Source organism: Petromyzon marinus (genome assembly GCF_048934315.1).
Source record: "Petromyzon marinus isolate PM22_M1 ecotype Great Lakes invasive population chromosome 70 unlocalized genomic scaffold, UKy_Petmar_22M1.pri1.0 chr70_unloc.1, whole genome shotgun sequence".
NCBI lineage: Eukaryota > Metazoa > Chordata > Hyperoartia > Petromyzontiformes > Petromyzontidae > Petromyzon > Petromyzon marinus.
Window position 1 is genome coordinate 1,594,242 of NW_027422603.1, and position 20,492 is coordinate 1,614,733.

The window sequence follows — 20,492 nt, forward strand, 5'->3', positions numbered from 1 at the left end:
GAGAGCAGCAGGTTGCTTTACGTCTGGTGAAAATTTAGTGATTAAATTCAACAGCAAGTCCTTTTAAATAGTAATGACAATAAGGAGATGCAGTGGCCAAAACATTATTAAAAGAACTGATCTCTCCGACGGGGAATTGAACCACTATACTATCGAGGACTCGACCAAGATGTGGCTAATTCTTGATTGAATGAAATTATAACAAGTGTAATTAAACTCATATAGTGAGTAAGTAATATCTTGAAATGAAGAGAGCTTCATCTTTAAAAGTTCAGTCTTTGAGAGGAGCAGAAACTTAACGTTTGGTGAAAAATCAGTGATTAAAGTCAACAGCAAGTCCTTTAAATAGTAATAACAATAGGGAGATCCTGTGGCCAAAACATTATTAAAGGAACTGTTCTCCCCGACAGGGAATTGAACCCCGGTCTCCCGCGTGACAGGCGGGGATACTAACCACTATACTATCGAGGACACGCTCTGGATGTGGCTAATTCTTGATTGAATGAAATTATAACAAGTGTAATTAAACTCATATAGTGATTAAGTAATCTCTTGAAATTAAGAGGGCTTTATCTTAAAAAGTTCAGTCTTTGGGAGCAGCACGTGAGCTTTACATTTGGTAAAAATGTAGTAAGTGAAGTCAACAGCAAGTCCTATAAAATAGTGATAACAATGATAGCCAGTGGCCAAAACATTATTAAAAGAACCGTTCTCCCCGACGGGCAATTGAACCCCGGTCTCCCGCGTGACAGGCGGGGATACTAACCACTATATTATCGCGGACTCGCTCAGGATGTGACTGATTCTTGATTGAATGAAATTATAACAAGTATAAAAAACTCATATAGTGAGTAAGTAATCTCTTGAAATGAAGAGGGCTTCATCTTAAAAAGTTCAGCCTTTGAGGGCAGCACGTTGCTTTACATTTGGTAAAAAAATCGGTAAGTGACGTCAACAGCAAGTCCTTTTAAATAGTCATAACAATGATAGCCAGTGGCCAAAACATCATTAAAAGAGTCGTTCTCCCCGATGGGTAATTGAACCCTGGTCTCCCGCGTGACAGGCGGGGATACTTACCACGGTATTATCGCGGACTCGCTCAGGATGTGACTGATTCTTGATTGAATGAAATTATAACAAGTATAAAAAAACCTCATATACTCAGTAAATAAACGCTTGAAAAGAAGAAGGATTAATCTTTAAAAGTTCAGTCTTTGGGAGCAGCAGGTTGCTTTACGTCTGGTGATAATTCAGTGATTAAATTCAACAGAAATCCTTTTAAATAGTGATAACAATAAGGAGATATAGTAGCCAAAAGATTACTAAAAGAACTGTTCTCCCCGACGGGGAATTGAACCCCGGTCTCCCGCGTGACAGGCGGGGATACTAACCACTATACTATCGAGGACTCGCTCAGAATGTGCTTGATTCTTGATTGAATGAAATAATAGTAAGTGTAAATAAACTCATATAGTGAGTAACTAATCTAATGAAATGAAGAGGGTTTTATCTTAAAAAGTTCAGCCTTTGGTAGCAGCACGTTGCTTTACATTTGGTAAAAATTCGGTAAGTGACGTCAACAGCAAGTCCTTTTAAATAGTCATAACAATGATAGCCAGTGGCCAAAACATCATTAAAAGAGTCGTTCTCCCCGATGGGTAATTGATCCCTGGTCTCCCGCGTGACAGGCGCGGATACTAACCACGATATTATCGCGGACTCGCTCAGGATGTGACTGATTCTTGAATGAATGAAATTATAACAAGTATAAATAAGTACGCATTTTGGCGTCATCTGGTCGAGCACCAATTGGGTCGAGGCTCAAAAGAAAGCCGTCCCTTGGTGTGGACCAATCAGTTTCAAGGACAATGCATATATTATCATAGAATGTTTTCTGTTTGCATTTTGACTGCAGGTATTTTGGTTAATGCACACATGATTCCTTGTAAAAAGGTTTTAGTTTTGTTGCCAGAAAAATGGGGCCAACCCTAATATTATAAGTATAAACAAACTCATATAGTGACTAAATATTCGCTTAAAATGAAGAGGGCTTCCTCTGTAAAAGTGCAGTCTTTGAGAGCAGCAGGTTGCTTAACGTTTGGTGAAAAATCAGTGATTAAAGTCAACAGCAAGTTGTTTTAAATAGTAATAACAATAAGGAGATGCAGTGGCCAAAACGTTATTTGAAGAACCGTTCTCCCCGAGGGAGAATTGGACACCGGTCTCCCGCGTGACAGGCGGGGATTCTAACCACTATACTATCGAGGACTCGCACTGGATGTGGCTAATTCTTGATTGAATGAAATTATAACAGGTATACATAAGTATGCCTTTTGGCGTCATCTGGTCGAGCACCAATTGGGCCGAGGCTCAAAAGAAAGCCGTACCTTGGTGTGGACCAATCAGTTTCAAGGACAATGCATATATTATCATAGAATGTTTTCTGTTTGCATTTTGACTGCAGGTATTTTGGTTAATGCAGACATAAATCCTCGTAAAAAGTTTCAGTTTTGTTGCCAGAAAAAAGGGGAAACCCCTAATATTATGAGTATAAATAAACTCATATAGTGACTAAATATTCGCTTTAAATGAAGAGGGCTTCATCTGTAAAAGTTCAGTCTTTGAGAGCAGCAGAAACTTAACGTTTGGTGAAAAATCAGTGACTAAAGTCAACAGCAAGTCCTTTTAAACAGTAATAACAATAGGGAGATCCTGTGGCCAAAACATTATTAAAGGAACTGTTCTCCCCGACAGGGAATTGAACCCCGGTCTCCCGCGTGATAGGCGGGGATACTAACCACTATACTATCGAGGACACGCTCTGGATGTGGCTAATTCTTGATTGAATGAATTTATAACAAGTGTAATTAAACTCATATAGTGATTGAGTAATCTCTTGAAATTAAGAGGGCTTTATCTTAAAAAGTTCAGTCTTTGGGAGCAGCACGTTGCTTTACATTTGGTAAAAATGTAGTAAGTGAAGTCAACAGCAAGTCCTATAAAATAGTCATAACAATGATAGCCAGTGGCCAAAACATTATTAAAAGAACCGTTCTCCCCGACGGGCAATTGAACCCCGGTCTCCCGCGTGACAGGCGGGGATACTAACCACTATACTATCGAGGACTCGCGCAAGATGTGGCCAATTCTTGATTGAATGAAATTATAACAAGTATAAAAAACCTCATGTACTCAGTAAATAAACGCTTAAAATGAAGAGGGCTTCATCTGTAAAAGTTCAGTCTTTGAGAGCAGCAGGTTGCTTAAGGTTTGGTAAAAAATCAGTGATTAAAGTCAGCAGCAAGTTGTTTTAAATAGTAATAACAATAAAGAGATGCAATGGCCAAAGCATTATTAAAAGAACCGTTCTCCCCGACGGGGAATTGAACCCCGGTCTCCCGCGTGACAGGCGGGGATACTAACCACTATACTATCGAGGACTCGCGCAAGATGTGGCCAATTCTTGATTGAATGAAATTATAACAAGTATAACAAAAACTCATGTACTCAGTATATAAACACTTGAAATGAGGAAGGATTAATCTTAAAAAGTTCAGCCTTTGGGAGCAGCACGTTGCTTTACATTTGGTAAAAATTCAGTAAGTGATGTCAACAGCAAGTCCTTTTAAATATCGATTTAAAGCTTTCGTGACTGCAATGATTCATCTTCTTTGGTTCTTTCGGTAAAGTCACGTAGAATGAGAATAAAATAATAAATTGATAAAATAAAATAACAATAATATTCTCACGACGTTTCGGCCACAACACAAGCGGCCTTCATCAGGTGAAGGGAGCGAGACTGTCTGGTAGGACAGCGCTGGAGTGAGAGAGCCACGTTCAGATCACGGCTTTTAAGCTGTGTGAGAGGAACAAAGAGCCTTGACGAAGGAATTAGCATAAAATTTAGCATTGAAAAGGCTGAATGATTAGCTTGTGACTGGTCACAGAAATAGCTATGTTAAAAGTTAAAGCATACACATCCGCAGAGGCACCCATTGTTAAAAGGAATTAGCATAGAATTTAGCATTGAAATAGCTAAATTAAGGCATTCGCTTGTAACTGCTACAGAAATAGTTACGTTGAAGTCAGAGCATACACATTCACCGAGGCACTTAGTACAAATCAAAACAGGAGAATTTAGCATTGAAATAACTAGGCGAATTTAGCATGGAAATAACTGGGTGATTTGCTAGTGACTGGTCACAGAAATGACTACAAATCTGAGCTATTCACAGTACTATATAGTGAACCAATAAAAACTAAAATATAAATTACCTTCATGTTATCAATAAACTCTATATTCTCCAATCAGCTAAGCTACCAACCATAAGTCGTTATATAACACAATGCTATATGGCGAAAAAATGGGTGGATTCTTACCCTCAAATTTCCGTACCACGGATAGCTACGGGCCCCGTTCAGACGGACGAGTTCGTCCATGGTCGGAACAGAGGAGGGGGAGAGAGACAGCTGCGAAGCCCTAGTATACTCCATGTTGTAAACCATACCATTAACCGTGGTGTGAGAGGTATTAAGAGGCAATGCTGGCGAAAGAGCTGCGGTCTGAAGGTCATCGTAAAATTACAATTAATTAAGAACAGAAATGATTTAACACATCTTTCCAGTGGTTACTGAGCCTGAATCCATCTTCTCGGTTGAAATTGTCTCTGTGCTTGTATATGTGAATGGCCTCATGAACGAATCTCTCATGGTAGCCAGTTGGTTTGCAAAGAACCTCCGTCTTGGAGAAGTCAATGTCATGTGAGCCCACTGAATTGTAACAGTGATCTGCCACGGCAGAGGAGTTCGTCTTACCGTGTTTCAAGTCTGCTTTATGTTCGCGGATGCGATCCGAGATATGTCTTTTGGTTTCTCCAATGTAGCTACTACCACAGAGGCACTTTAGTTTGTAAACGCCCGGGTACTGTATGTCTGGAAGAGCATCTTTTACAGATGGAACTAAATCACGGATTTTGTGTACTGTGTTGAATCGGACCTGGATCTTGTGTTTATTCAGGATTTTGGAGATCTTTTTAGTGACCCCTGCAATGTAGGGTAAGGTGATGGTTTTGAGTGGCTCCACAAGAGGATCCTTCTTCATGACTGGAGTGATGGCTTTGCGGATTGTGTAGTCGGAGTAGCCATTAGCCCTGAGAGCCTGGTGTACGTGTTTGAGTTCACTGGTAATGTGTTCCTGGTCGGAAATGCATTGGGCTCTATGGTATAGAGTCTTGATGAGGCAGTTCTTCTGGGATGGATGGTGGTGGGAATCCGGTTTCAAGTAAGCATCTGTATGGGTAGCTTTCCTGTAGACAGAGTGGCTCATTGAACCATCATGTCTCCTTTTAATTAAGACATCCAGAAAGGGTAGTTTGCCATCTTTTTCGACCTCCATGGTAAATCTGATGGCTGGGTGTATGGAATTGATGTGGTCGCGGAATTGGTCTAGAGCAGGCTGGCCATGTGGCCAGATGACAAAGGTGTCATCAACGTACCTCTTCCATAAGGTCGGGCGTAGAGTGGCAGTCTGGATGGCGTCAGTTTCAAATTTTTCCATGAATACGTTGGCTACAACCGGAGATAGGGGGGAGCCCATTGGGGTGCCCTCAGTTTGTTTGTAGAAAGTTCCATTCCAGGTGAAGTATGTGTTGGTTAAGCAATGTCTCACCAGGGGGGGTACATCAGTATGCAGTCCTTGATGAACCAGGTCTTCAATGATAGCGATGGTGTCAGGTACCGGGACTTTGGTGAACAAGGACACCACATCAAAACTGACAAGCAGGTCGTTTGGGGACAGGGAAATGTCTTTGATTGTCGATACCAGGTGAGTAGAATTTAGTACCGCAGAGGTGGTTTTTCCAGTGAAAGGTCGCAGTATATCAGCCAGAAAACGTGCCAGTTTGTAGGTGGGGGAGCTGATAGTAGAGACGATGGGACGAAGGGGTGTATCTTCTTTGTGTATCTTTGGAAGGCCATATAATCTTGGTGGTCTGGCAGCAGAGGGTTTCAACAAGAACTGTTTGTTCTCATCAATTAATGCTGTTGAATCAGAGATAATTTTGTTCGTTTTGGTGACCAGGCTGTTGGTGGGATCTCTTTTTATTTTTGTATAGCTGCCATCGTTGAGTAGTTCTTGACCTTATGGAAGAGGTACGTTGATGACAAACTAAAGTGCCTCTGTGGTAGTAGCTACATTGGAGAAACCAAAAGACATATCTCGGATCGCATCCGCGAACATAAAGCAGACTTGAAACACGGTAAGACGAACTCCTCTGCCGTGGCAGATCACTGTTACAATTCAGTGGGCTCACATGACATTGACTTCTCCAAGACGGAGGTTCTTTGCAAACCAACTGGCTACCATGAGAGATTCGTTCATGAGGCCATTCACATATACAAGCACAGAGACAATTTCAACCGAGAAGATGGATTCAGGCTCAGTAACCACTGGAAAGATGTGTTAAATCATTTCTGTTCTTAATTAATTGTAATTTTACGATGACCTTCAGACCGCAGCTCTTTCGCCAGCATTGCCTCTTAATACCTCTCACACCACGGTTAATGGTATGGTTTACAACATGGAGTATACTAGGGCTTCGCAGCTGTCTCTCTCCCCCTCCTCTGTTCCGACCATGGACGAACTCGTCCGTCTGAACGGGGCCCGTAGCTATCCGTGGTACGGAAATTTGAGGGTAAGAATCCACCCATTTTTTCGCCATATAGCATTGTGTTATATAACGACTTATGGTTGGTAGCTTAGCTGATTGGAGAATATAGAGTTTATTGATAACATGAAGGTAATTTATATTTTAGTTTTTATTGGTTCACTATATAGTACTGTGAATAGCTCAGATTTGTAGTCATTTCTGTGACCAGTCACTAGCAAATCACCCAGTTATTTCCATGCTAAATTCGCCTAGTTATTTCAATGCTAAATTCTCCTGTTTTGATTTGTACTAAGTGCCTCGGTGAATGTGTATGCTCTGACTTCAACGTAACTATTTCTGTAGCAGTTACAAGCGAATGCCTTAATTTAGCTATTTCAATGCTAAATTCTATGCTAATTCCTTTTAACAATGGGTGCCTCTGCGGATGTGTATGCTTTAACTTTTAACATAGCTATTTCTGTGACCAGTCACAAGCTAATCATTCAGCCTTTTCAATGCTAAATTTTATGCTAATTCCTTCGTCAAGGCTCTTTGTTCCTCTCACACAGCTTAAAAGCCGTGATCTGAACGTGGCTCTCTCACTCCAGCGCTGTCCTACCAGACAGTCTCGCTCCCTTCACCTGATGAAGGCCGCTTGTGTTGTGGCCGAAACGTCGTGAGAATATTATTGTTATTTTATTTTATCAATTTATTATTTTATTCCTTTTAAATAGTCATAACAATGATAGCCAGTGGCCAAAACATTATTAAAAGAGTAGTGCTTCCCGAAGGGGAATTGAACTCCACTCTCCCGCGTGACAGGCGAGGATACTAACCACTATATTATCGAGGACTCGCTCTGGATGTGCTAATTCTTCATTGAATGAAATTATAACAAGTATACATAAGTACGCATTTTGGCGTCATCTGGTCGAGTACCAATTGAGTCGAGGCTCAAAAGAAAGCCGTACCTTGGTGTGGACCAATCAGTTTCAAGGACAATGCATATATTATCATAGAATGTTTTCTGTTTGCATTTTGACTGCAGGTATTTTGGTTAATGCAGACATGATTCCTTGTAAAAAGGTTTTAGTTTTGTTGCCAGAAAAAAAGGGGAAAACCCTAATATTAAAAGTATAAATAAACTCATATAGTGACTAAATATTCGCTTTAAATGAAGAGGGCTTCATCTGTAAAAGTTCAGTCTTTGAGAGCAGCAGGTTGCTTAACGTTTGGTGAAAAATCAGTGATTAAAGTCAACAGCAAGTTGTTTTAAATAGTAATAACAATGATAGCCAGTGGCCAAAACATTATTTAAAGAGTAGTGCTTCCCGATGGGGAATTGAACCCCACTCTCCTGCGTAACAGGCGGGGATACTAGCCACTATATTATCGCGGACTCGCTCAGGATGTGACTGATTCTTGATTGAATGAAATTATAACAAGTATAAAACAACTCATATAGTGAGTAAGTAATCTCTTGAAATGAAGAGGGCTTCATCTTAAAAAGTTCAGCCTTTGAGGGCAGCACGTTGCTTTACATTTGGTAAAACAATCGGTAAGTGACGTCAACAGCAAGTCCTTTTAAATAGTCATAACAATGATAGCCAGTGGCCAAAACATCATTAAAAGAGTCGTTCTCCCCGATGGGTAATTGAACCCTGGTCTCCCGCGTGACAGGCGGGGATACTTACCACGGTATTATCGCGGACTCGCTCAGGATGTGACTGATTCTTGATTGAATGAAATTATAACAAGTATAAAAAAAACCTCATATACTCAGTAAATAAACGCTTGAAAAGAAGAAGGATTAATCTTTAAAAGTTCAGTCTTTGGGAGCAGCAGGTTGCTTTACGTCTGGTGATAATTCAGTGATTCAATTCAACAGCAAGTCCTTTTAAATAGTGATAACAATAAGGAGATATAGTAGCCAAAAGATTACTAAAAGAACTGTTCTCCCCGACGGGGAATTGAACCCCGGTCTCCCGCGTGACAGGCAGGGATACTAACCACTATACTATCGAGGACTCGCTCAAAATGTGATTGATTCTTGATTGAATGAAATAATAGTAAGTGTAAATAAACTCATATAGTGAGTAACTAATCTAATGAAATGAGGAGGGTTTTATCTTAAAAAGTTCAGCCTTTGGTAGCAGCACGTTGCTTTACATTTGGTAAAAATTCGGTAAGTGACGTCAACAGCAAGTCCTTTTAAATAGTCATAACAATGATAGCCAGTGGCCAAAACATCATTAAAAGAGTCGTTCTCCCCGATGGGTAATTGAACCCTGGTCTCCCGCGTGACAGGCGCGGATACTAACCACGATATTATCGCGGACTCGCTCAGGATGTGACTTATTCTTGATTGAATGAAATTATAACAAGTATAAATAAGTACGCATTTTGGCGTCATCTGGTCGAGCACCAATTGGGTCGAGGCTCAAAAGAAAGCCGTCCCTTGGTGTGGACCAATCAATTTCAAGGACAATGCATATATTATCATAGAATGTTTTCTGTTTGCATTTTGACTGCAGGTATTTTGGTTAATGCAGACATGATTCCTTGTAAAAAGGTTTCAGTTTTGTTGCCAGAAAAATGGGGCCAACCCTAATATTATAAGTATAAACAAACTCATATAGTGACTAAATATTCGCTTAAAATGAAGAGGGCTTCCTCTGTAAAAGTTCAGTCTTTGAGAGCAGCAGGTTGCTTAACGTTTGGTGAAAAATCAGTGATTAAAGTCAACAGCAAGTTGTTTTAAATAGTAATAACAATAAGGAGATGCAGAGGCCAAAACGTTATTTTAAGAACCGTTCTCCCCGACGGAGAATTGGACACCGGTCTCCCGCGTGACAGGCGGGGATTCTAACCACTATACTATCGAGGACTCGCGCTGGATGTGGCTAATTCTTGATCGAATGAAATTATAACAGGTATACATAAGTACGCCTTTTGGCGTCATCTGGTCGAGCACCAATTGGGCCGAGGCTCAAAAGAAAGCCGTACCTTGGTGTGGACCAATCAGTTTCAAGGACAATGCATATATTATCATAGAATGTTTTCTGTTTGCATTTTGACTGCAGGTATTTTGGTTAATGCAGACATGATTCCTTGTAAAAAGGTTTTAGTTTTGTTGCCAGAAAAAAAGGGGAAAACCCTAATATTAAAAGTATAAATAAACTCATATAGTGACTAAATATTCGCTTTAAATGAAGAGGGCTTCATCTGTAAAAGTTCAGTCTTTGAGAGCAGCAGGTTGCTTAACGTTTGGTGAAAAATCAGTGATTAAAGTCAACAGCAAGTTGTTTTAAATAGTAATAACAATGATAGCCAGTGGCCAAAACATTATTTAAAGAGTAGTGCTTCCCGATGGGGAATTGAACCCCACTCTCCTGCGTAACAGGCGGGGATACTAGCCACTATATTATCGCGGACTCGCTCAGGATGTGACTGATTCTTGATTGAATGAAATTATAACAAGTATAAAACAACTCATATAGTGAGTAAGTAATCTCTTGAAATGAAGAGGGCTTCATCTTAAAAAGTTCAGCCTTTGAGGGCAGCACGTTGCTTTACATTTGGTAAAACAATCGGTAAGTGACGTCAACAGCAAGTCCTTTTAAATAGTCATAACAATGATAGCCAGTGGCCAAAACATCATTAAAAGAGTCGTTCTCCCTGATGGGTAATTGAACCCTGGTCTCCCGCGTGACAGGCGGGGATACTTATCACGGTATTATCGCGGACTCGCTCAGGATGTGACTGATTCTTGATTGAATGAAATTATAAGAAGTATAAAAAAACCTCATATACTCAGTAAATAAACGCTTGAAAAGAAGAAGGATTAATCTTTAAAAGTTCAGTCTTTGGGAGCAGCAGGTTGCTTTACGTCTGGTGATAATTCAGTGATTAAATTCAACAGCAAGTCCTTTTAAATAGTGATAACAATAAGGAGATATAGTAGCCAAAAGATTACTAAAAGAACTGTTCTCCCCGACGGGGAATTGAACCCCGGTCTCCCGCGTGACAGGCGGGGATACTAACCACTATACTATCGAGGACTCGCTCAAAATGTGATTGATTCTTGATTGAATGAAATAATAGTAAGTGTAAATAAACTCATATAGTGAGTAACTAAGTAAATATATGCATTGTCCTTGAAACTGATTGGTCCACACCAAGGGACAGCTTTCTTTTGAGCCTCGACCCAATTGGTGCTCGACCAGATGACGCCAAAAGGCGTACTTATGTATACTTGTTATAATTTCATTCAATCAATGATTAGCCACATCTTGAGCGAGTCCTCGATAGTATAGTGGTTAGTATCCCCGCCTGTCACGCGGGAGACCGGGGTTCAATTCCCCGTCGGGGGGAACAGTTCTTTTAATAATGTTTTGGCCACTACATCTCCTTATTGTTATCACTATTTAAAAGGACTTGCTGTTGAATTTAATCATTGAATTTTCACCAGACGTAAAGCAACCTGCTGCTCTCAAATACTGAACTTTTAAAGATTAATCCTTTCTCCTTTCAAGCGTTTATTTACTGAGTACATGAGGTTTTTTATACTTGTTATAATTTCATTCAATCAAGAATCAGTCACATCTTGAGCGAGTCCTCGATAGTATAGTGGTTAGTATCCCCGCCTGTCACGCGGGAGACCGGGGTTCAATTCCCCGTCGGGGAGAACAGTTCTTTTAATAATGTTTTGGCCACTGCATCTCCTTATTGTTATTACTATTTAAAACAACTTGCTGTTGAATTTAATCACTGATTTTTCACCAAACGTTAAGCAACCTGCTGCTCTCAAAGACTGAACTTTTACAGATGAAGCCCTCTTCATTTTAAGCGAATATTTAGTCACTATATGAGTTTATTTATACTTATAATATTAGGGTTTTCCCCTTTTTTTCTGGCAACAAAACTAAAACCTTTTTACAAGGAATCATGTCTGCATTAACCAAAATACCTGCAGTCAAAATGCAAACAGAAAACATTCTATGATAATATATGCATTGTCCTTGAAACTGATTGGTCCACACCAAGGGACAGCTTTCTTTTGAGCCTCGACCCAATTGGTGCTCGACCAGATGACGCCAAAAGGCGTACTTATGTATACTTGTTATAATTTCATTCAATCAATGATTAGCCACATCTTGAGCGAGTCCTCGATAGTATAGTGGTTAGTATCCCCGCCTGTCACGCGGGAGACCGGGGTTCAATTCCCCGTCGGGGAGAACGGTTCTTTTAATAATGTTTTGGCCACTGCATCTCCTTATTGTTATTACTATTTAAAACAACTTTCTGTTGACATTAATCATTGATTTTTCACCAAACGTAAAGCAACCTACTGCTCTCAAAGACTGAACTTTTAAAGATTAATCCTTTCTCCTTTCAAGCGTTTATTTACTGAGTACATGAGGTTTTTTATACTTGTTATAATTTCATTCAATCAAGAATCAGTCACATCTTGAGCGAGTCCTCGATAGTATAGTGGTTAGTATCCCCGCCTGTCACGCGGGAGACCGGGGTTCAATTCCCCGTCGGGGAGAACGGTTCTTTTAATAATGTTTTGGCCACTGCATCTCCTTATTGTTATTACTATTTAAAACAACTTGCTGTTGAATTTAATCACTGAATTTTCACCAGACGTAAAGCAACCTGCTGCTCTCAAATACTGAACTTTTAAAGATTAATCCTTTTTCATTTCAAGCGTTTGTTTACTGAGTACATGAGGTTTTTTATACTTGTTATAATTTCATTCAATCAAGAATCAGTCACATCTTGAGCGAGTCCTCGATAGTATAGTGGTTAGTATCCCCGCCTGTCACGCGGGAGACCGGGGTTCAATTCCCCGTCGGGGAGAACGGTTCTTTTAATAATGTTTTGGCCACTGCATCTCCTTATTGTTATTACTATTTAAAACAACTTGCTGTTGAATTTAATCACTGAATTTTCACCAGACGTAAAGCAACCTGCTGCTCTCAAATACTGAACTTTTAAAGATTAATCCTTTTTCATTTCAAGCGTTTGTTTACTGAGTACATGAGGTTTTTTATACTTGTTATAATTTCATTCAATCAAGAATTAGCCACATCTTGAGCGAGTCCTCGATAATATAGTGGTTAGTATCTGCGCCTGTCACGCGGGAGAGTGGGGTTCAATTCCCCATCGGGAAGCACTACTCTTTCAATAATGTTTTGGCCACTGGCTATCATAGTTATGACTATTTAAAATGACTTGCTGTGGACTTTATTCACTGAATTTTCACCAAACTTAAAACAACGTACTGCTCTCAAAAGCTGAACTTTTTAAGATAAAACCCTCTTCATTTCAAGCTATTACTTACTCACTATATGAGTTTATTTACACTTGGTATTATTTCATTCAATCAAGAATTAGCCACATTTTGAGCGAGTCCTCGATAGTATAGTGGTTAGTATCCCCGCCTGTCACGCGGGAGACCGGGGTTCAATTCCCCGTCGGGGGGAACAGTTCTTTTAATAATGTTTTGGCCACTACATCTCCTTATTGTTATCACTATTTAAAAGGACTTGCTGTTGAATTTAATCATTGAATTTTCACCAGACGTAAAGCAACCTGCTGCTCTCAAATACTGAACTTTTAAAGATTAATCCTTTTTCATTTCAAGCGTTTATTTACTGAGTACATGAGGTTTTTATACTTGTTATAATTTCATTCAATCAAGAATTAGCCACATCTTGAGCGAGTCCTCGATAATATAGTGGTTAGTATCTGCGCCTGTCACGCGGGAGACCGGGGTTCATTTCCCTGTCGGGGAGAACGACTCTTTTAACAACGCTTTGGCCACAGGATCTCCCTATTGTTCTGACTATTTAAAAGGACTTGCTGTTGACTTTAATCACTGATTTTTCACCAAACGTTAAGCAACCTGCTGCTCTCAAAGACTGAACTTTTACAGATGAAGCCCTCTTCATTTTAAGCGAATATTTAGTCACTATATGAGTTTATTTATACTTATAATATTAGGGTTTTCCCCTTTTTTTCTGGCAACAAAACTAAAACCTTTTTACAAGGAATCATGTCTGCATTAACCAAAATACCTGCAGTCAAAATGCAAACAGAAAACATTCTATGATAATATATGCATTGTCCTTGAAACTGATTGGTCCACACCAAGGGACAGCTTTCTTTTGAGCCTCGACCCAATTGGTGCTCGACCAGATGACGCCAAAAGGCGTACTTATGTATACTTGTTATAATTTCATTCAATCAATGATTAGCCACATCTTGAGCGAGTCCTCGATAGTATAGTGGTTAGTATCCCCGCCTGTCACGCGGGAGACCGGGGTTCAATTCCCCGTCGGGGAGAACAGTTCTTTTAATAATGTTTTGGCCACTGCATCTCCTTATTGTTATTACTATTTAAAACAACTTGCTGTTGAATTTAATCACTGAATTTTCACCAGACGTAAAGCAACCTGCTGCTCTCAAATACTGAACTTTTAAAGATTAATCCTTTTTCATTTCAAGCGTTTGTTTACTGAGTACATGAGGTTTTTTATACTTGTTATAATTTCATTCAATCAAGAATCAGTCACATCTTGAGCGAGTCCTCGATAGTATAGTGGTTAGTATCCCCGCCTGTCACGCGGGAGACCGGGGTTCAATTCCCCGTCGGGGAGAACGGTTCTTTTAATAATGTTTTGGCCACTGCATCTCCTTATTGTTATTACTATTTAAAACAACTTGCTGTTGAATTTAATCACTGAATTTTCACCAGACGTAAAGCAACCTGCTGCTCTCAAATACTGAACTTTTAAAGATTAATCCTTTTTCATTTCAAGCGTTTGTTTACTGAGTACATGAGGTTTTTTATACTTGTTATAATTTCATTCAATCAAGAATTAGCCACATCTTGAGCGAGTCCTCGATAATATAGTGGTTAGTATCTGCGCCTGTCACGCGGGAGAGTGGGGTTCAATTCCCCATCGGGAAGCACTACTCTTTCAATAATGTTTTGGCCACTGGCTATCATAGTTATGACTATTTAAAATGACTTGCTGTGGACTTTATTCACTGAATTTTCACCAAACTTAAAACAACGTACTGCTCTCAAAAGCTGAACTTTTTAAGATAAAACCCTCTTCATTTCAAGCTATTACTTACTCACTATATGAGTTTATTTACACTTGGTATTATTTCATTCAATCAAGAATTAGCCACATTTTGAGCGAGTCCTCGATAGTATAGTGGTTAGTATCCCCGCCTGTCACGCGGGAGACCGGGGTTCAATTCCCCGTCGGGGGGAACAGTTCTTTTAATAATGTTTTGGCCACTACATCTCCTTATTGTTATCACTATTTAAAAGGACTTGCTGTTGAATTTAATCATTGAATTTTCACCAGACGTAAAGCAACCTGCTGCTCTCAAATACTGAACTTTTAAAGATTAATCCTTTTTCATTTCAAGCGTTTATTTACTGAGTACATGAGGTTTTTATACTTGTTATAATTTCATTCAATCAAGAATTAGCCACATCTTGAGCGAGTCCTCGATAATATAGTGGTTAGTATCTGCGCCTGTCACGCGGGAGACCGGGGTTCATTTCCCTGTCGGGGAGAACGACTCTTTTAACAACGCTTTGGCCACAGGATCTCCCTATTGTTCTGACTATTTAAAAGGACTTGCTGTTGACTTTAATCACTGATTTTTCACCAAACGTTAAGCAACCTGCTGCTCTCAAAGACTGAACTTTTACAGATGAAGCCCTCTTCATTTTAAGCGAATATTTAGTCACTATATGAGTTTATTTATACTTATAATATTAGGGTTTTCCCCTTTTTTTCTGGCAACAAAACTAAAACCTTTTTACAAGGAATCATGTCTGCATTAACCAAAATACCTGCAGTCAAAATGCAAACAGAAAACATTCTATGATAATATATGCATTGTCCTTGAAACTGATTGGTCCACACCAAGGGACAGCTTTCTTTTGAGCCTCGACCCAATTGGTGCTCGACCAGATGACGCCAAAAGGCGTACTTATGTATACTTGTTATAATTTCATTCAATCAATGATTAGCCACATCTTGAGCGAGTCCTCGATAGTATAGTGGTTAGTATCCCCGCCTGTCACGCGGGAGACCGGGGTTCAATTCCCCGTCGGGGAGAACGGTTCTTTTAATAATGTTTTGGCCACTGCATCTCCTTATTGTTATTACTATTTAAAACAACTTTCTGTTGACATTAATCATTGATTTTTCACCAAACGTAAAGCAACCTACTGCTCTCAAAGACTGAACTTTTAAAGATTAATCCTTTCTCCTTTCAAGCGTTTATTTACTGAGTACATGAGGTTTTTTATACTTGTTATAATTTCATTCAATCAAGAATCAGTCACATCTTGAGCGAGTCCTCGATAGTATAGTGGTTAGTATCCCCGCCTGTCACGCGGGAGACCGGGGTTCAATTCCCCGTCGGGGAGAACAGTTCTTTTAATAATGTTTTGGCCACTGCATCTCCTTATTGTTATTACTATTTAAAACAACTTGCTGTTGAATTTAATCACTGAATTTTCACCAGACGTAAAGCAACCTGCTGCTCTCAAATACTGAACTTTTAAAGATTAATCCTTTTTCATTTCAAGCGTTTGTTTACTGAGTACATGAGGTTTTTTATACTTGTTATAATTTCATTCAATCAAGAATCAGTCACATCTTGAGAGAGTCCTCGATAGTATAGTGGTTAGTATCCCCGCCTGTCACGCGGGAGACCGGGGTTCAATTCCCCGTCGGGGAGAACGGTTCTTTTAATAATGTTTTGGCCACTGCATCTCCTTATTGTTATTACTATTTAAAACAACTTGCTGTTGAATTTAATCACTGAATTTTCACCAGACGTAAAGCAACCTGCTGCTCTCAAATACTGAACTTTTAAAGATTAATCCTTTTTCATTTCAAGCGTTTGTTTACTGAGTACATGAGGTTTTTTATACTTGTTATAATTTCATTCAATCAAGAATCAGTCACATCTTGAGCGAGTCCTCGATAGTATAGTGGTTAGTATCCCCGCCTGTCACGCGGGAGACCGGGGTTCAATTCCCCGTCGGGGAGAACGGTTCTTTTAATAATGTTTTGGCCACTGCATCTCCTTATTGTTATTACTATTTAAAACAACTTGCTGTTGAATTTAATCACTGAATTTTCACCAGACGTAAAGCAACCTGCTGCTCTCAAATACTGAACTTTTAAAGATTAATCCTTTTTCATTTCAAGCGTTTGTTTACTGAGTACATGAGGTTTTTTATACTTGTTATAATTTCATTCAATCAAGAATTAGCCACATCTTGAGCGAGTCCTCGATAATATAGTGGTTAGTATCTGCGCCTGTCACGCGGGAGAGTGGGGTTCAATTCCCCATCGGGAAGCACTACTCTTTCAATAATGTTTTGGCCACTGGCTATCATAGTTATGACTATTTAAAATGACTTGCTGTGGACTTTATTCACTGAATTTTCACCAAACTTAAAACAACGTACTGCTCTCAAAAGCTGAACGTTTTAAGATAAAACCCTCTTCATTTCAAGCTATTACTTACTCACTATATGAGTTTATTTACACTTGGTATTATTTCATTCAATCAAGAATTAGCCACATTTTGAGCGAGTCCTCGATAGTATAGTGGTTAGTATCCCCGCCTGTCACGCGGGAGACCGGGGTTCAATTCCCCGTCGGGGGGAACAGTTCTTTTAATAATGTTTTGGCCACTACATCTCCTTATTGTTATCACTATTTAAAAGGACTTGCTGTTGAATTTAATCATTGAATTTTCACCAGACGTAAAGCAACCTGCTGCTCTCAAATACTGAACTTTTAAAGATTAATCCTTTTTCATTTCAAGCGTTTATTTACTGAGTACATGAGGTTTTTATACTTGTTATAATTTCATTCAATCAAGAATTAGCCACATCTTGAGCGAGTCCTCGATAATATAGTGGTTAGTATCTGCGCCTGTCACGCGGGAGACCGGGGTTCATTTCCCTGTCGGGGAGAACGACTCTTTTAACAACGCTTTGGCCACAGGATCTCCCTATTGTTCTGACTATTTAAAAGGACTTGCTGTTGACTTTAATCACTGATTTTTCACCAAACGTTAAGCAACCTGCTGCTCTCAAAGACTGAACTTTTACAGATGAAGCCCTCTTCATTTTAAGCGAATATTTAGTCACTATATGAGTTTATTTATACTTATAATATTAGGGTTTTCCCCTTTTTTTCTGGCAACAAAACTAAAACCTTTTTACAAGGAATCATGTCTGCATTAACCAAAATACCTGCAGTCAAAATGCAAACAGAAAACATTCTATGATAATATATGCATTGTCCTTGAAACTGATTGGTCCACACCAAGGGACAGCTTTCTTTTGAGCCTCGACCCAATTGGTGCTCGACCAGATGACGCCAAAAGGCGTACTTATGTATACTTGTTATAATTTCATTCAATCAAGAATCAGTCACATCTTGAGAGAGTCCTCGATAGTATAGTGGTTAGTATCCCCGCCTGTCACGCGGGAGACCGGGGTTCAATTCCCCGTCGGGGGGAACAGTTCTTTTAATAATGTTTTGGCCACTACATCTCCTTATTGTTATCACTATTTAAAAGGACTTGCTGTTGAATTTAATCATTGAATTTTCACCAGACGTAAAGCAACCTGCTGCTCTCAAATACTGAACTTTTAAAGATTAATCCTTTTTCATTTCAAGCGTTTATTTACTGAGTACATGAGGTTTTTATACTTGTTATAATTTCATTCAATCAAGAATTAGCCACATCTTGAGCGAGTCCTCGATAATATAGTGGTTAGTATCTGCGCCTGTCACGCGGGAGACCGGGGTTCATTTCCCTGTCGGGGAGAACGACTCTTTTAACAACGCTTTGGCCACAGGATCTCCCTATTGTTCTGACTATTTAAAAGGACTTGCTGTTGACTTTAATCACTGATTTTTCACCAAACGTTAAGCAACCTGCTGCTCTCAAAGACTGAACTTTTACAGATGAAGCCCTCTTCATTTTAAGCGAATATTTAGTCACTATATGAGTTTATTTATACTTATAATATTAGGGTTTTCCCCTTTTTTTCTGGCAACAAAACTAAAACCTTTTTACAAGGAATCATGTCTGCATTAACCAAAATACCTGCAGTCAAAATGCAAACAGAAAACATTCTATGATAATATATGCATTGTCCTTGAAACTGATTGGTCCACACCAAGGGACAGCTTTCTTTTGAGCCTCGACCCAATTGGTGCTCGACCAGATGACGCCAAAAGGCGTACTTATGTATACTTGTTATAATTTCATTCAATCAAGAATCAGTCACATCTTGAGAGAGTCCTCGATAGTATAGTGGTTAGTATCCCCGCCTGTCACGCGGGAGACCGGGGTTCAATTCCCCGTCGGGGAGAACGGTTCTTTTAATAATGTTTTGGCCACTGCATCTCCTTATTGTTATTACTATTTAAAACAACTTGCTGTTGAATTTAATCACTGAATTTTCACCAGACGTAAAGCAACCTGCTGCTCTCAAATACTGAACTTTTAAAGATTAATCCTTTTTCATTTCAAGCGTTTGTTTACTGAGTACATGAGGTTTTTTATACTTGTTATAATTTCATTCAATCAAGAATCAGTCACATCTTGAGCGAGTCCTCGATAGTATAGTGGTTAGTATCCCCGCCTGTCACGCGGGAGACCGGGGTTCAATTCCCCGTCGGGGAGAACGGTTCTTTTAATAATGTTTTGGCCACTGCATCTCCTTATTGTTATTACTATTTAAAACAACTTGCTGTTGAATTTAATCACTGAATTTTCACCAGACGTAAAGCAACCTGCTGCTCTCAAATACTGAACTTTTAAAGATTAATCCTTTTTCATTTCAAGCGTTTGTTTACTGAGTACATGAGGTTTTTTATACTTGTTATAATTTCATTCAATCAAGAATTAGCCACATCTTGAGCGAGTCCTCGATAATATAGTGGTTAGTATCTGCGCCTGTCACGCGGGAGAGTGGGGTTCAATTCCCCATCGGGAAGCACTACTCTTTCAATAATGTTTTGGCCACTGGCTATCATAGTTATGACTATTTAAAATGACTTGCTGTGGACTTTATTCACTGAATTTTCACCAAACTTAAAACAACGTACTGCTCTCAAAAGCTGAACTTTTTAAGATAAAACCCTCTTCATTTCAAGCTATTACTTACTCACTATATGAGTTTATTTACACTTGGTATTATTTCATTCAATCAAGAATTAGCCACATTTTGAGCGAGTCCTCGATAGTATAGTGGTTAGTATCCCCGCCTGTCACGCGGGAGACCGGGGTTCAATTCCCCGTCGGGGGGAACAGTTCTTTTAATAATGTTTTGGCCACTACATCTCCTTATTGTTATCACTATTTAAAAGGACTTGCTGTTGAATTTAATCATTGAATTTTCACCAGACGTAAAGCAACCTGCTGCTCTCAAATACTGAACTTTTAAAGATTAATCCTTTTTCATTTCAAGCGTTTATTTACTGAGTACATGAGGTTTTTATACTTGTTATAATTTCATTCAATCAAGAATTAGCCACATCTTGAGCGAGTCCTCGATAATATAGTGGTTAGTATCTGCGCCTGTCACGCGGGAGACCGGGGTTCATTTCCCTGTCGGGGAGAACGACTCTTTTAACAACGCTTTGGCCACAGGATCTCCCTATTGTTCTGACTATTTAAAAGGACTTGCTGTTGACTTTAATCACTGATTTTTCACCAAACGTTAAGCAACCTGCTGCTCTCAAAGACTGAACTTTTACAGATGAA

At 39.4% G+C, this 20,492-nt stretch overlaps 25 non-coding genes across 25 annotated transcripts; 18 read left to right on the forward strand and 7 right to left on the reverse strand.

Annotated features, from left to right (window-relative positions):
- Positions 1–399: 399 nt before the first annotated feature.
- TRNAD-GUC (transfer RNA aspartic acid (anticodon GUC)) lies at positions 400–471 on the reverse strand. Its single transcript has one exon. It is a non-coding gene; the product is annotated as a tRNA-Asp (tRNA).
- Positions 472–1,336: 865 nt separating this feature from the next.
- On the reverse strand, positions 1,337–1,408 carry TRNAD-GUC (transfer RNA aspartic acid (anticodon GUC)). Its single transcript has one exon. It is a non-coding gene; the product is annotated as a tRNA-Asp (tRNA).
- Positions 1,409–2,743: 1,335 nt separating this feature from the next.
- TRNAD-AUC (transfer RNA aspartic acid (anticodon AUC)) lies at positions 2,744–2,815 on the reverse strand. The gene has a single exon. It is a non-coding gene; the product is annotated as a tRNA-Asp (tRNA).
- A 239-nt stretch (positions 2,816–3,054) lies between these two features.
- On the reverse strand, positions 3,055–3,126 carry TRNAD-GUC (transfer RNA aspartic acid (anticodon GUC)). Its single transcript has one exon. It is a non-coding gene; the product is annotated as a tRNA-Asp (tRNA).
- A 242-nt stretch (positions 3,127–3,368) lies between these two features.
- TRNAD-GUC (transfer RNA aspartic acid (anticodon GUC)) lies at positions 3,369–3,440 on the reverse strand. The gene has a single exon. It is a non-coding gene; the product is annotated as a tRNA-Asp (tRNA).
- Positions 3,441–8,602: 5,162 nt separating this feature from the next.
- On the reverse strand, positions 8,603–8,674 carry TRNAD-GUC (transfer RNA aspartic acid (anticodon GUC)). Its single transcript has one exon. It is a non-coding gene; the product is annotated as a tRNA-Asp (tRNA).
- Positions 8,675–10,636: 1,962 nt separating this feature from the next.
- TRNAD-GUC (transfer RNA aspartic acid (anticodon GUC)) lies at positions 10,637–10,708 on the reverse strand. Its single transcript has one exon. It is a non-coding gene; the product is annotated as a tRNA-Asp (tRNA).
- Positions 10,709–10,948: 240 nt separating this feature from the next.
- TRNAD-GUC (transfer RNA aspartic acid (anticodon GUC)) lies at positions 10,949–11,022 on the forward strand. Its single transcript has one exon. It is a non-coding gene; the product is annotated as a tRNA-Asp (tRNA).
- A 240-nt stretch (positions 11,023–11,262) lies between these two features.
- Positions 11,263–11,334, forward strand: TRNAD-GUC (transfer RNA aspartic acid (anticodon GUC)). The gene has a single exon. It is a non-coding gene; the product is annotated as a tRNA-Asp (tRNA).
- Positions 11,335–11,812: 478 nt separating this feature from the next.
- TRNAD-GUC (transfer RNA aspartic acid (anticodon GUC)) lies at positions 11,813–11,884 on the forward strand. The gene has a single exon. It is a non-coding gene; the product is annotated as a tRNA-Asp (tRNA).
- A 242-nt stretch (positions 11,885–12,126) lies between these two features.
- Positions 12,127–12,198, forward strand: TRNAD-GUC (transfer RNA aspartic acid (anticodon GUC)). Its single transcript has one exon. It is a non-coding gene; the product is annotated as a tRNA-Asp (tRNA).
- A 242-nt stretch (positions 12,199–12,440) lies between these two features.
- On the forward strand, positions 12,441–12,512 carry TRNAD-GUC (transfer RNA aspartic acid (anticodon GUC)). The gene has a single exon. It is a non-coding gene; the product is annotated as a tRNA-Asp (tRNA).
- Positions 12,513–13,065: 553 nt separating this feature from the next.
- On the forward strand, positions 13,066–13,139 carry TRNAD-GUC (transfer RNA aspartic acid (anticodon GUC)). Its single transcript has one exon. It is a non-coding gene; the product is annotated as a tRNA-Asp (tRNA).
- Positions 13,140–13,928: 789 nt separating this feature from the next.
- On the forward strand, positions 13,929–14,000 carry TRNAD-GUC (transfer RNA aspartic acid (anticodon GUC)). The gene has a single exon. It is a non-coding gene; the product is annotated as a tRNA-Asp (tRNA).
- A 242-nt stretch (positions 14,001–14,242) lies between these two features.
- TRNAD-GUC (transfer RNA aspartic acid (anticodon GUC)) lies at positions 14,243–14,314 on the forward strand. The gene has a single exon. It is a non-coding gene; the product is annotated as a tRNA-Asp (tRNA).
- Positions 14,315–14,867: 553 nt separating this feature from the next.
- Positions 14,868–14,941, forward strand: TRNAD-GUC (transfer RNA aspartic acid (anticodon GUC)). The gene has a single exon. It is a non-coding gene; the product is annotated as a tRNA-Asp (tRNA).
- Positions 14,942–15,730: 789 nt separating this feature from the next.
- Positions 15,731–15,802, forward strand: TRNAD-GUC (transfer RNA aspartic acid (anticodon GUC)). Its single transcript has one exon. It is a non-coding gene; the product is annotated as a tRNA-Asp (tRNA).
- Positions 15,803–16,044: 242 nt separating this feature from the next.
- Positions 16,045–16,116, forward strand: TRNAD-GUC (transfer RNA aspartic acid (anticodon GUC)). The gene has a single exon. It is a non-coding gene; the product is annotated as a tRNA-Asp (tRNA).
- A 242-nt stretch (positions 16,117–16,358) lies between these two features.
- TRNAD-GUC (transfer RNA aspartic acid (anticodon GUC)) lies at positions 16,359–16,430 on the forward strand. The gene has a single exon. It is a non-coding gene; the product is annotated as a tRNA-Asp (tRNA).
- Positions 16,431–16,672: 242 nt separating this feature from the next.
- On the forward strand, positions 16,673–16,744 carry TRNAD-GUC (transfer RNA aspartic acid (anticodon GUC)). Its single transcript has one exon. It is a non-coding gene; the product is annotated as a tRNA-Asp (tRNA).
- Positions 16,745–17,297: 553 nt separating this feature from the next.
- TRNAD-GUC (transfer RNA aspartic acid (anticodon GUC)) lies at positions 17,298–17,371 on the forward strand. Its single transcript has one exon. It is a non-coding gene; the product is annotated as a tRNA-Asp (tRNA).
- A 789-nt stretch (positions 17,372–18,160) lies between these two features.
- TRNAD-GUC (transfer RNA aspartic acid (anticodon GUC)) lies at positions 18,161–18,234 on the forward strand. The gene has a single exon. It is a non-coding gene; the product is annotated as a tRNA-Asp (tRNA).
- A 789-nt stretch (positions 18,235–19,023) lies between these two features.
- TRNAD-GUC (transfer RNA aspartic acid (anticodon GUC)) lies at positions 19,024–19,095 on the forward strand. The gene has a single exon. It is a non-coding gene; the product is annotated as a tRNA-Asp (tRNA).
- A 242-nt stretch (positions 19,096–19,337) lies between these two features.
- TRNAD-GUC (transfer RNA aspartic acid (anticodon GUC)) lies at positions 19,338–19,409 on the forward strand. The gene has a single exon. It is a non-coding gene; the product is annotated as a tRNA-Asp (tRNA).
- Positions 19,410–19,962: 553 nt separating this feature from the next.
- On the forward strand, positions 19,963–20,036 carry TRNAD-GUC (transfer RNA aspartic acid (anticodon GUC)). Its single transcript has one exon. It is a non-coding gene; the product is annotated as a tRNA-Asp (tRNA).
- The last annotated feature ends 456 nt before the right edge of the window (positions 20,037–20,492 follow it).